The sequence below is a fragment of the Anser brachyrhynchus genome (genome assembly GCF_964034855.1).
Source record: "Anser brachyrhynchus genome assembly, chromosome: 3".
NCBI classification, from domain to species: domain Eukaryota; kingdom Metazoa; phylum Chordata; class Aves; order Anseriformes; family Anatidae; genus Anser; species Anser brachyrhynchus.
Window position 1 is genome coordinate 22,975,220 of NC_137696.1, and position 15,309 is coordinate 22,990,528.

Here is a 15,309-nt window from a genome sequence, read left to right on the forward strand (position 1 = left end):
TAATCATGCAAACAAACTTTCTGAAACACCACAAAAATCACTCCTGTTCCTCTGTTGTTGCCTATTACGTTATCAAGCAACAGTTATATGAAATTCAGGTTCAGGTAGCTTTCACCTGCTTATCATTTGTGGGGTAGAGGCATAAAAAGCAGCAGTCATTTTCCTGTGCTGCTGCTGCTTTCGCTTAGGAAGAGCACCAAGTACAGACACACAGTATTTTAAGCAGAGCTCCAGCTTCACCTGGTGCCATCCGTGATATCTTACATGCAAAGGAAGGAGGGGTAGGGTGGTGTTAAAGGAGATGCAAGGTATGACAAGTGAACCACTCCTGTGGTATATATACCACACTGTGGTATATATGATATACCACACTGTATATCATTGGACAAATTCGAAACCCCTGAAGATTCCAATTCTAATTTGACTGTCATGTTCTTTTTCCCAATTTTACTGCATAACACTGCTGTTGAGCAGTACTGCTTCCTTATACCTGTAATCCTGGTTCTGAGTCACTTTGCACGCAGAGACAAGTTACACGTAAACTTCTTCAGGGCCCTGGAGAACTGCCTATCAAAGCGTGGCTGGCTGTTCTTTTCCAAGATAAAACTAGTTTAGGAAAACTGATAAACTGCATATTTGGCTGTATACCTCACTGGCAGAGCATCGGAACTTGTTGCTAGGCCCATTAAAATCACTGGAGCTACATGCAGGTTTCATCCATATGGAGTAGTTTGCTGAATTAGGAGTAAATGTGTTTTCTTACAGGTGAATCTTCTTCATTTTTCACTAACAATTGTGAGTGCCTCCCTCACTGTTTTCTCACTCAGCACACTCCATTTCTGTCATGTAACGGACAGCCATCTTTCGTAGTTTACACTTTTCATATAATCATTAAGGTTGGAAAAGACCTCCAATTTCATCTGGTCCAACCATCCCCCTACCACCAGCATCACCCAATAAACCATGTCCCTAACCGCCACATCCAGTCTTTCCTTAAACACCTCCAGGGACAGTGACCACCACTTCCCTGGGCAACCCGTTCTAATGGCTGACTGCTCTTTCTGAGAAGAAATGTCTCCTCATTTCCAACCTGAACCTCCCCTGGCACAACTCGAGGCTATTCCCTCTAGTCCTATCAGTAGTTACCTGTGAGAAGAGGCCGACCCCCAGCTCCCCACACCTTCCTTTCAGGTAGTTGTAGAAAGCAGCTTTTTCTTGACCACCTTTCCCCTTCCCTTGTTACATTGCCATTCCAAATTCTAGGTTCGTTCCCCTCCCCTTCCTCTGGCCAGCTGCAGTCAGCAGTCTGTCTGGTCCTTAGGCCTTGCAAGGAATTTCCCTGTAAGGCCGCGTGACCCGGAATTCTGATGCAGATTTTCCTCTTCTCCAAAATCATGACATTTTAAATAGTCATAATGAGTAGTTTTCATTTGCTTTTTTAATCTGGTGGGAGATTTTCATCAGTAGCACCCTGTTCTCATATTTTTTCCCTCAAATATCACGGAGAGAAAAGTTTGTTGATGCTTTTTTTTTTTTCCACTTCCTTTTTCAAAAGAGAGCTGAGGCTTCCAAGCCACCCCAAGTCCCTCCCATAAAGGCATGGGGATGGTCACCTGAGTTGGGCAGCCTCTCAGAAAGTAACCTATCTGATTCAACAGCAGGCCACAGATACCCAAATCAGCATGGCCATGTGGATTTCAGAGGCTTTAAATACTACCTACATTTTGACTAAAAGCCATGCTGATAATCAGGCTGCAAACAACAGAGGCAAGCCTTTTAACCTACCTTTCAATAAGGTCTTGTCCTGCTCTCACTGCCAACTTTCTCTTCCCAGCTACTGGGCAGGCTTTGTCTCCTAGGGACTGAGGGTATGGGACCAGCTAGCAGCTCTTGGAAGTTAAACCCACAGCTTTTTTTTTTTCTCTGTTAGAAATACTACTCTCGAGTATGAAGGGCTCTGGGAGAGACGGGTATGTGACTTAGATAACTAATCAGATCTCTGGCCTGGAGGTTAGAGACAAAGAAAAAATATATCCTTGCTTCTTTCCGCATTCTCACTGGATCCTCTCTTTTTCTATCACCATGTTAGACAGGTGAAATAGACATATGTCTGCAACTTAGATAGACATTCTGCAACTTAACAAGGGGTTTACAGAAGAAGTACATTTATTGCAACATTCATGAAAGCACGTGGCACTTGAGGCTGTGGGTATGTGAAACCCGGCTGTCTTTCTGTGAATGCATATTCTGCCTGCCTCCTTTGGTAGTTTTCAGAGACAAAAAAAATGGCTTAACTTAGTGTTCCTTTTCTGTATAACTGGATAATATGAAGACAAAGAGGTATTTCAGTCCATCCTTCCTTGAGGGTTACTACCATACAGCTTTCAGTCAGAATGTTTAACTTTTTTTTTTTTCTAGCTGCATCACATGAGAAGCATCTGACCCAAGAGCAAGTTAAAAGACTCTTTGAGCAAACCCCCACACTGTTTTTATACTGTCGTCAAAATATTTCTGCTTTTTCTCTCTTCTTTAAACAGATTTGTGAAGTCATTTCCTTGAAGGATCTCTCACAAATAATGTAAAGTATGCCAGTTCCCAAAAAGATTGTGTGACAAACTACATCACAACTTTATGATTTGGGGGATCACAGTCTTGCCAGCAGCAGTTGTTGCCACACTTTTGGTTGTTCTGAAGTACCTAAGGACTGTCCTGGTTTTGACTAGGATAGAGTTAATTTTCCTCCTAGTAGCTGGTATGGTGCTGTGTTTTGGATTTAGGATGAGAATAATGTTGATAACACACTGATGTTTTAATTGTTGCAGAGCAGTGCTAACACTAAGCCAAGGACTTTTCAGCTTCTCACGCTGTCCTGCCAGGGAGGAGGCTGGGGGCGCACAAGTTGCTGAGAGGGGACAGATCCAGGACAGCTGGCCCAGACTGGCCAAAGGTACATTCCATCCCACATGGCATCATGCTGAGCAATTAATAAATTAATTTGGGGTGGCTGACTGGGGTGTGTGTGAGGGGAACGGACGGACGAGCAGACCACTGCTGAGGGATGGGCATTGGTCAGTGGGTGGTGAGCAATTGCATTGTGCATCACTTGTTTTGTACACATTAATAGTAGCAGTATTTTTTTTTCTTTATTTTTGTCCTAATAAACCGTCTTTACCTCAACCCACAAACTTTTACTTATTTCTGATTCTCTCCTCCATCCCACTGCGCAGGGAGGGTGAGCAAACAGCTGCATAGTGCTTAGCTGCCAGCGGGATTAAACCACAAGAAGGACATGCTGTGGAATTGCCCTGCTTTGTTCAATTTTTGTACTTAGATGTTTACAGTAGGAGATCCCGGGGAGTTTTTGGTCATAAACTGTTACAACCATACAAATATATGCTAGGAATTGTGACTGTTTTATTTCAGGAGGTATAAAAGCTGTAAATAGAACTACTGATAAAAATTCAAACACAAAAATGTTCCCTTGGCTTTCGAACGGAAACAGATACAATACCATCTTAAAAAAATAAAAAATAACTAGCCTCTTATGCTTATCCAGAAGATATGAGTAGGGTCAGGCCTAGTATATCTGAGGTTTTATACTAGAATTGACGGTACTTTGAAAGTGTCTTGCTTGGTTTACTCCACTCAGTAAATCTGTAGTCCCTCAAGGAATGTTGATTATCGAATAACAAAGTAAACATCTTCCTCATAACTTAAAGAGATCTACTCATTTGTTAAATTATTTAGCATGCAGTCAGGGCTCATGATGGAGTGCCAGCTGTGGAGTGGTATCATTTAAATTGTAAGGTGATACTAACCAGTGGGCAGCTGACACTGTGTTACGAGTGTTCATGCTGTACATGTCTCCCATGGTGTTACATAGATCTAAGATAGTCTCATGGTCCATTGATTCCAGCATTTGTAGCATCATAGAAACCGTGTAGGTGGCTGCTTTCTAATGTATGTAGAAATGAGCTAAACATGAGATCTGAATCAAACAGACAAGGCCAAGGTATTGGCAGGGGAAGGGGAATTAAATCTGATTAGGTCTGCAGTCAGAAAGCAATCAGTGATACATCCAGATCAATGTAATACCAGCAAAGTCTTGCTTTGCTTTGAGTCTAACAAACTTTGCAGGACCATCAAGTACAGGTCCAGCAGGAGCAGGACTGCACCAGTGGGAGCAGCAGCAGGGGAGGGAGCAGCAGAGAACAGAGCAGCAACCAGCTGTTGCAGTGCCCTCTGGACCACTGGCTCATTCAAACAGGTTCTCCTGTCTCCTTATACGTGTGTTTTGTACAGTTCTGCTAAAATAAAAATAGTAATAATAATAAAAATAAATAAAAAATCAAGTACCTTCTTAGGAGACAAATGCATTAACCTGAAATGGAGTATTATACCTTTAAAGCTGTTGGTATCTCTTTGGCTTTCCAGATCTCAGGACAAATCCTTCGGACAATCCCAGACTCCAAGAAGTCAGCAGACCTGTTTGCATGACTAAAAAAACTTTAACACTGCTCTGAAGTCGATGATAAATCAATAGTGACTTTAGCTGAAATTAGGTCACTCCTAGGAAAAAGGAAAATACATGTCTTTTAAAAATGCACGTGGCAGGCAAAGCAAGGTGTTCCCCATAACAATGCAGATGAACCTGTACCATTTACTTGGGCCTTCCGCTCGTGTAGTCACCATGGGGAGGATGTGGGTGAGATGTATAAATCATACATTAACATTGAAATAAATGTTTCCACGTTGTATTTCAAGGAGGTGCACTGCTCCGTATCCTATAAAAGAGAGTCTTGCTGTATACACTAGGGGGCAGAGGCCTTCTGTGCATGGACACCTTTGTAGCTGGATTAGCTGTTTGACACGAACACGATTCCAGTCTGAACTCTGTTACACATTGTGATAATCCTTGGAGATTTTATTGTCATCAGATTCCTGAAAAATACATTAGGTGCACCTGTAGCCCTATGTGGAGAATTTATCTGTGAAATGTCTCACGTTGCAAACCTCCTGGCACTACCAGAGCCGTTGTTTTGAGACCCGTTGTTTGTCAGATTACACCACGCTATTCACACGCTTGGTTTTAGCTCTGCTAGTTTCTGCTGGTGTGGTTGTATTGTGGCAAGTGTTCCCACTGCTGGAGCTACAACTGTAGCAGCAATAGCAAGAAATCAGGGAATGTAGCAAAAATATATGTCATTCCCCTGTGGGGTAAGGGGGAAAAAGTCCTATTTTGATTTTTGTTAAATAGCGACAAAGAAAAACAAAAAACACAAGGCTTTATTTCCTTCTGTTTCTTAAATTTACTCGAGTCTTCATGTTAAGCAGCAGCTCTCCAAAGGATCCGCTGTCATACTTCTGTAAGTTTCTTTACATGGAAGCACTTGGAATAGTTTATTTTAATAACTTTTAAAGTAAATTAATTAAGTTTGTTTTTAAACCCTTCCCCTTCAGCAGGAGTGGCCATTCCTAAAATAGCCTTCCCAGGCATGTAGTTTATTTAACTTTGCATTAATACCATTTAATCAAGCCTTGAATTAGGTTTTGAAACAGCTCAGTTAAACTGGTTCAAGCCAGTTTGATTTTCAGTTATGCAGTAGCTGAAGAGTTTATTTCATTTTAAGATAAATAAGAGAGTTCACATGGGTTTTCTACTGATCAGACAAAGCAGTTTTAAGTCAAACCTACGGTTAAACCACCGCAGCTTTCCGAAACCTTAGGGTTTTTATTTTTCTTCTTGTACAATGAAACCATAAGTTGAAAAAAAAAAAAAAAAAAAGCTTTTATGTATCGGGGAGGTTCAAGCATAGGTCTCAAATTAAGGAAATACTAATAACTAGTACCTCCTCATCTTCTTTATAACTTCTCCCCCCTCATCACCATGTGACAAACATAAATTGCTTCGAGAAGAACTTCAGAAGGTATTTATTTTTAAATTCTGCAAGGTCTTACACTTTGCTAATGAATCATACTCCTTATCTGTAATTTTTCATAAATGCAGTTATGCTTGCCATTTTCCATTGCCTTGCTATATCTCACCCAGATCACCTTGGTGTTCCTCCCATGCTGTCCCAGTGATATCACTGTACATTTCACAGCTGTTTTCATCTAACAGCAGTACGTGTTTCCAGAGCAGTAAAACTTTGCAGATATTTTCGGTGACACCCTTGGTCAAAAACAGTCTTCGTGAAACAGTTGTACTGCAACTCTCACAGACAGGCCAGAGCTGGCTGTTGCAGGTGCATAAGCTCTATCGATTTAAGCCTGTCCGTGTTTGTCCCCCAAAGTCCTGTTTGAGCCTGGAGATCATTTGGGCCAGAAGTGGGTTGAAGCACAGCTGCTATTTAACAGCTCCCATAGTGAGAGACAATGGTCAGAGAAAGAAAGAAAAGAGAATGGCACACAAATCTGGCACTGTCAAGGTTAGCCTAGCAGAAAGTTGTTACCCAACAGAGAATTATAGAGGAAAGGGCATTGCAAATAAATAAAAACCACAAGCATTATTTTGAATACAAGATATGGGTTTTCCAAAATACCTGTAACATCTGTGGAGATGCAGTTGCTTTTTCTTAAATCCACAAGAGGACCTGGTTATTTGCACAGCACCAGTGGAGAGAGTGTGGTCCTAATAGAAGGAGAAGGGGAAAATAGCAGGGTAGAGAACATGCTGTGATAGAGTCTATGTGAGCACTTGAACAAAGGGGGATGCTGCATCAGAATTTGGATCTGTGCTCAGTAATGTAGTCTGAAATCACTGACTGGTCTCCTGCAAAACAGCCGTGTGAAAAACTGGGCAGGAGGTCTGGTTTCTCCTTGGTTCAGTCAGGAGCTTTACTCCGCTCAAGATGTTTGGTAGAAGAATAACACCACTCTGTGGACACATTGCCTGATAGTCACTAAGCAGTTCAGTGCTAGCATCTGTGCTGTCGTTGAAGGCAGCATGATACTCAGACAGCAGGTAGGCGTAGTGCTGTCAGAAGAGCTGCAATACTCATATCCAAAACAAAAATGTACAGTTCCTCATGACATGTAACTAAGGTATAATTTCATCATTTTCCCTATGAAGGCAGAGTTTGCTAATACAAATGGCAGGAAAAAGCAAATGTAACTCCACAGACACCTCCATTTTATTTGTGGATGACTTGTAGCTCTTTTCAAGTGTGAATATAAAAGCTGTGATAAATAATGTCAACATCAGATAAATTATTTAAAAAGAAACCTACCTTCACTGTAATTCAGAGAGGGAAACAGTAATGGTGGTGACTTTCTGTATGAGCAAGAGTAGCATATATGAGACCGACTTTTCCCATGTACTCATTTCAAATGCTGAATTTGAGATAACTTTAGCCTCATTCTTGTACATGCTGAGAAGACAATACTTAACACTTTATGAAAGCCATGGTTCAAGAAAGTCATGGCTTAGTCCAGATCAGGTTCCTTTTAGACATACAGAAATAGAGACATCAAAAGTCACTGTCCAGTTTTGAAAATATTACTCTTTACCTCTCCCTGCCTTATTTTTTTAATCTGCGTGATGTGAAAGATGATAATGAGTGAGAAATGCTTTGATAGCCTGAGAAGGGGTAGCAAAGTCTCATTAATGAAGATAAGCAATGGCCACCGTACTGCACAGAATGCCAACGCACAGATCACTGCTCACTCACTGCTGCTTTCCTCCCTAAATTATATTTCTGTCTCCCATGTCTTTCTGCAGAGCTATTCACACTCCTGTTTATTTCAACATTCATACAAGAGGTTCCATAACCACAACAGGTTCATTTCATTCTTCTGCCCAGTGCAAGGGTATTAAAAGCCAGTCAAATCATTTCATCTCTTAAAGTAATTTCCTCTCTCAGAAGGACAGTGTGACACTTTTTATAAGCCTACTCTGCTAATTCAGGGAAGACTCCTTGTGAATGCTGAATCACGTCTAGCCTGCAGATCCTGATATGTAGTTAAAACAGTCAATGCCACAGCAGATGCTCTTGACAGGTTTTGGCAGATAAGTTTTTCTAGACCTTGAAAAGATGAACTTGTTTCCACTGTAGAGGTTATATGTGAACACAAAACATCCAGTTCTAACCTCGGTTCTGAACGGTATCTGATGGTCTCTGAATTGAATGAATCTGAATGGTCTCTGACCTTGTGGACACTAAAGGAATGAGGAAGCTAGCTCTTCTAATACTGAGGAGAGCCTTTAACCGCTAGAGCCAGAGAAGTTTTGCTGCAGGAAGGAAGTGGGAGATTTGAGCAACAAGGAGAGAAGAGCTTGTGGCTTGGTCACTGATTTGGGATGCTGATAGTGCAGGCTGGCTTCCCTGTTCCTGCACAAAGTTCCTAAATGTCCATACAGCACAGAGACAGGAATCTTGCTGGGGCCTGTCTGGCTTCTCAGAGAGTAAGCTCTTGGACAGAGAGACCGCTGCTTATTATTTACATGTGTGTTTCACTAAAGTCAATGAATTTCTAACTCTAAGGTCATTTGAATAAATTTTTGGTTTGGTGGCTGAGCCAAATAAATCAGAGTAGGGCTGAGATCAGTTTGAACTGATCATGACAGAGATATCTTGGGGTTTTCTGTGCATTCACAAGAAAAAATGTGAAACGTTGCTCTGACTTGTGGAATGTACTTTATTCAATCCCAAATTAAATCTTTCTTTACTTTGAATGAAAAAAAAAGTTAATTAGCAGGCTAACATAATAAAATTCTTGATGGTAGCAGCCACCACTTCTGCAAAAGCAAGCACTCATCTAGTCTGTATAAAAGGCAGATTTGAATATCCTCTCTGAGAGTATCTCACCTGTATCTCCCAGTTCTCACAGCAGTGTCCTCTCAAGGCTGTTCTACATCTGCCATGTTTAGTTAAAGGGAGGAACCTTGCCTAATGTTGTGATTTTTCTTGTCTTACAATTTGATCTTTGCTAAAAGACAATATATTTCTGACATGCTATAATGGTCCTTTTCATTGTTGAGAACAGTAATGTAGCTTTTGGTTCAACCAAAACTATACTGCAAAGTTGATGGAGAGTTAATCATTCCAAGCATGTGCTGAAAGAGGCCAGTTCACAGCATCCCTTATTTTTCTTTGGGTTTGGTTTGGTTTGGTTTTTGAATTATCCAATGGACTTCTATAAATAGGATATAATCTCACACAGAAATCTATGGGAGAGTAGAAAAAGCATAGAAATGATATCAGTCTCCTTGGGACTTTTCTAGATGACCTCTCCTTTCTTTATCATAAAAATATGAAATATAACTTAAGTTTAAAGGGATCTGCCAAATACTTTGATCTAAACTACATCTTATGGGATTGGGAGGCTTTTTAATGTAAAATATTTCTTGCAAAGTCTGAAACAGGTGTAAGTTGACTCATAGCAGAAAAAATGAATCATAAAGAATAGCTACTTTAATATTCACAGCAATGAACCCCAAAGGCTCCAACAGTGTCAGCAAATTGTAAAAATGACTCTAAATACCAAGTGAGCTAAAGAACTAAAGAAAGGGGAAAGAAAAAATAGCAGACAGGGAGGGCAATGGGATAATCAAAAAACAGAGATAATAAAAACAGAAAAACAAACAAACAAACAAAAAATCTTAAAATTTTCCCCCTTCAAAAACAAGACCTTTTTGGATGTGTGCAGTCCAGTTTGTGCCTGAAGCCCTGATAAAAAGCAATGAAGTTCTGAATAGGGATCATATTGGAAGATGGAGCTCTAAACAAATACCTACACTGTTTCATTGCCCATTTTATCGCAGAAAGTAATGCAACTTTCTTCATCTTTTTCTGTCTGTCTTTCTTCTGTGCTTTTACCTCCCCATTGCATGCTAACTGAGGGTCCATCCTGCCAGATGCTGAGCTCACTGTGGTCCTCATGCTGCCAAGTCCCGAGTGCCTTTGAAGCCACTGCAGAACTGGTGGGCCCGAGGATTAAACTTCTCACTGCCCATTGCTACCTCAGGGCCTGATCATGTCAAAGTATTATTTTGGGAAGATGTATAGGCACTTCCAATTCAGGTAGTTGCTTTAGCATGTTGTTTGGTAGTTGTGGGCTTCCTGGGTGCAGAAGTCAGCTTGTCCTTGTGGATTTAGGATAAGAAGAGCTGCTCCCAAGAACTTGTACAAGTAACTTACCTAGTGTGTTGGTTTTACTGAAGTTCATCATGCAAACGTGAGCATCTGGAAAAGTAATGAGGAAAAAGGCTTTAGCTGTGGTCTGTGGTGCATGAGACCCTTAGCAGCTGCCCAGTAATGGCTCAGGAGAGGCTCCTGAGCAGAAATATAAATATGTGTTTCAACTGAAAATGTGAGAGCAGAGTGGATGGTAAAAAGCAAAGCAACAGAGATGCTGAGGAACAGGAGCAGTCCCGAGTGCAGCTGCTCAATGGATGTTTATGCCAAGAACAAGTGCTCTGTGGGCAGCACCAGGCACTGTGTCATGTTGCAAGCCTCCCTGGCCCTGAGTGCAGCTGTAGTGTGAGGAAACAACCCTTCTTAAACTGCACGTTTTTTGCATGGGCCAACCTCTCCAGCCTGTTCAAGTCCCTCTGAATGGTATCCTTTCCGTCCAATGTGTCAACTGCACCACTCAGCTTGGTGTCATCCTCAACATCCAGAGCTGCTTGTAGCATGGTCTGGCAGGCAAGAGAGCCTGTGTTACTTTCTGTGCTACTGCTTTTCTGCACCACCTTGGGCCTCACACTGTAGCTCCTGTTGCCCTCTGTCTTCTTACTTATAGAAGTAAGTAATTCTCACAACTTGGATGGATGTACTGCTGGCTAGGTAAAAAACTGGCTGAATTGCTGGGCCCAAAGGGTTGTTGTGAATGGAGTTACATCTGGTTGGTGGCTAGTCACAAATGGTGTTCCCCAGAGCTCACTACTGTGGTCAGCTTTGTTTAGTACTTTTATCAGTAATCTTGATGAAGGGATTGAGTGCGCTCTCGGTAAGTTTGATCTGCTGGAGTGTAGGAAGGCTTTGCAGAGGGATCCAGATAGGCTAAATTGATGGACTGTGTCCAACTGCATGACATTTCAACAAGGCTAAATGCCAGGAGCTGCAGTTGGGTCATAAAAACCCCATGCAGTTTTATAGGTGTTTGGGAGGAGTGTCTGGAAAGTTGACCATCAGAAAAGTACCTGGAGGTGTTGGTTGACAGATGGCTGACAATGAGCCAGCAGTGTGCCCAGGTGGCCAGGAAGGCCAACAGCAACCTGACTGGTGTCAGAAATGGTGTGGCCAGCAGGACCAGGGAAGTGACTGTCCCCTATACTCTGCTCTGGTGAGAATGCACCTTGAGTACTGTGTTCAATTTTGGGCCTCTCACTGCAAGAAAGATATTGTGTTGCTGGAACACATTCAGAGAAGAGCAACAAAGCTGGTGAATTTACCCGAAAACAAGACTTATGAGGAGCAGCTGAGGGAACTGGGGTTGTTTAATCTGGAGAAAAGGAGGCTGAGGGGAGACCTCATTGCTTTCTACAACTACCTGAAAGAAGTTTGTAGCAAAGTGGATGTCAGTCTCTTTTCTCAGATGACAGGTGACGGGACATGAGGAAACAGCCTCAAGTTGCAGCAGGGGAGCTTTAGGTAGGATATAAAGAAAAATTTCTTCATGATAAGGTGATTATGCATTGGAATGGGCTGCCCAAGGAAGTGGTGGAGTTCCCAGCCCAGGAGGTATTTAAAGGATGTGAGGATGTGATGCTTAGGGACGTGATTTAGTGGTGGACTTGGTAATGTTAGGTTGATGTTTGGATTATAATGATCTTAAGGGTCTTTTCTAACTTAAATGATTCTATTATTTTGCTTGTGCTGTGAGGAGTACTGGTCTCACCACTGCCAAATGCTGTGAGCTCTTCTGGCTGTAACTGCAGAGTTACAGTCAGTTCATTTATTCGTTCATTCATCCCTGTAAGTCGTATCAGCTTGTTAAAAGAAAAGTCTGTCTGGTATCCTTAACTTAAATGCAGGTGGAAAATTATGTCTACACAGTGGAAACTCATTTGAATTCAGTAGGTTATTTAGAAGCTTGTATGTAAATCCTTGCTCTCAATTTTTGAATAGTATGAGTTTAAAATGGAAATGTGGAAAAAGTAGTTCCTTGGAGACAGCATCTGAAGAGATTTTGAACTGAATTCTAAAAGCGTTCTTCATCAGTTTCTAATGAAAGACAGCTGAATTTCTGAAGTAGGTTTATGATATAGGACCTGGCCCATAGCCTATTCTAACCACTGGATATTTTCTTTGGACACAACTAGATGACATATGTGAACCATCATTTGTGTGTCCTGCTGCAATTGTTAGCCACTTGGGGCTTTTTCTGAGATTATCTCAATGCCATAGAAAAGGCCAAAACTTATTTCAGGTATGATGCAATCCACTTTAGTGGAGTCTTTCCAAGGACTGATCTGGTTTATTATTCTCAAATTATTGTGATTATTTCAAATATGACCCAAATTATGTAAAGGCTTTCAAATCCTGCTTATACTCTGAATTACTGCAATGACAATGCATTAAAAAGCTTCCATAACTGTAAATGCTTAAGCCTGTTAGCAGAAAGTATTTGACTGTAATATCATCGTTCTGTAATTATTTGGAAAATTCAGTGCTGTAATGGCTGTTTAATTCAGTTTACCTGCAATGTAGCTAATGTCATAATGAAATAAAATCAACCCAAACTCATCAACACATATGCTTATAGCACTGTATACTCTAAAATGTTTCAAAATTAAGATGGGAAATGAACCATCCTAGTTATTCCAAAAGCAACTCATCAAGACTGCCTAGTCAGATGGTATTTTTCATTGAGAACAGGTTAGGCCAGATGTGGGTTTTCTAAACTCTACAATGCTGGAGATAGAAGTTGACAAAAAACATTTTTCTGAGAATACAAGGCCTCATCTTCCCCTTTTACAACTTACTTTACCAGGCAAATGCCTCTGACTCAACCCAAACTTTAGGGAAAGAAAACAAACTCTGAGATGATTCTGAGATGATTCAAGCATTAAGGATGGCAGAACGTAGTTTTGATAGAGAAAAAGATGAGTTACTAATCAGTGTTTTTATGGAAAATGAAGTGCAACGTTGACTTCAGGCAAACTCCCATTTTTGGTAAACCTGGGAGACAGCATCTGTTAATAACTGCCAGGCAAATTTCATCAACAGTAAAGTGTCCTGCACCCTGCCTGCAAAGATCATCATCCTCATTATCTTCTTTCCAAAGCAGCTAAAAGCTGAGACACAGCTGTGTAAATGCAACTGTAATGCTTGCTCCCATGGACAGTTTGCATTTGAGAAACTCTAACCTGCTTCCATTCATCTTTCATCTGAAATGAAAATCTGTGTGTCTGATCCCTGTGGGGCACTGGAGATGCCCTGGCACCACCTTTTGTGGTTTGCAAGGGCTGTGAGGATCCTGGTCTTTGACATATGTTTTTCCTTGATACACTGCAACTGCAGGTGGTGCTTAGAGTTTTGTTGTGGAAGCTAATTTTCCCATCAGAGAGCAAGCAAACTGGGGAAATATGGGAAAACAGAGAAAAGGAGTGTTACATCTCTGTGCAGATACTCAGGCTGGGCACCAGCTGTCAAAGCCATTGCTACTGCAGGTGTTTAGTTAAAAATGCACATGAGAAATGTAACGCTAGATGACAATCTAATGTCAGAGACCATGACATCACCTGTTTCCAGCTGATAATTAATCATGTGAAATAAATAAATTTGGACATGGAGGAGCATGAATCTAACCACTGGGACAAATAACTGCATTCATAAAATAAGCAGGAGGGAAGAATTTATCCAGAGTTTGGTCAAAGTAAATAGTTTCCTTTAGAACTGCACCCTCAGCAAGGTTGCGGATTGACTCCAAGCCGAGTGGTGCAGGCGACATGCTGGAGGGAAGGGCTGCCATCCAGAGGGGCCTTGACAGGCTCGAGAGTGGGGCCTGTGTGAACAACATGCAGTTCAACAGGGATGTGTACAAAGCCCTGCACCTGGGTCAGGGCAATCCCAAATGTGAATGCAGGCTGGGTGATGAGTAGCTGGAGAGCAGCTGTGCTGTTTATGTCAGGACAGCTATTTCTCTGTTCCCCTCAGTAGACAGCTTCTGCTCTTCTCAAACAGCAGAAGACTGTGAGCAAGATGGCAGGAGCATGGATGTGCCAAGGTCCTTATGGAGGGAGGCCTAGGAGCTCCCTGTCAGGGAGCTGTGACCCTCCGAGGTGCCATCCCTGACCACCTCTGCCTGTCTCAGGCCGGCCTGAAGTCCTGTGTAATCCAATCCTGAATGCCACCAACAGGCAGCATGGGGGAATCTGTCTCAAACAGCAAGGGCGACCATTCTCCAGGGGCGTGTCCAGAAAAGAGGGGAGTAAAGGATGGAAAAGGATCAAAGAGCTGGTGGGACGAAAACACGGTGGTTCTTCTCAGGACCTACAGGCCCCACAGCTCCCCTCTTCTGTCCTTCCTTTTGCATCTCGTTACATTACCTAGGTAATAAGGTGAATTCCCCTGGGAAAAAGAGAGAAGCCAGCTGGAGCTCTGTGGTATCCATCCCTGTCCAGCAAGAAGCAGGGAGTAAATGTACACCATTTAGGGAGCCATTAGAGCTGTGGCCACGCTCATCAGCTCCCATTCAGCAAGCGCGGAAATGGACAGCTAATATCTCCTTTCTGGGCCAGACCTTCACCTTCCCCAGCTGTAATGGCTTTTTAGATAGATAGTTTGAAGTGGCTTCATACTGGTTCCTGCCAGACCATGAAATATCTTTTACCTTTTCCAAAGGAGAAGAGGAATGTGCAGCCCCTTCTTTGGCACACAGAGGAACAGTGCAGAGAAGAGCATGGCAAACTTCACGGGGAGGTGAGGGAGCACTCCTGGTCTTGAAATCTGTTTTCTTACACAGGCAACTAAATGTGGATTTAAATGCTTCAGTTCAGTTACACAGAGGTGGAAACTCCAGTCATATAAATTTGCCCAAGGTTTAAGAGCACATGGTAGTAATGTGGGAAATGCCAAAGATCTTAAACTCTGTAAGCTGTAGCAATGGTTTAAAAATCTTAGACAGGTGCCTTGTCAGAGATAAATAACTTGGACAATTCAAGAGCAACCTGGAAACACGTGGAGGTGGAGGAAGCACAAGAGGGAGTCTTGTTCTGGGCTTACCAGCCAGGTGAGGTGGGCAGGCAGCAAGGAAAACTGCTCTGTGTTGCTAAATTTGCTGCTCAAATCCAGAGCTGCAAAGGCAGTTCAGAGGGCAGTTCACAGGAGGCAAGGCTCTGAGTACCGGTTGGTACTAGTACTT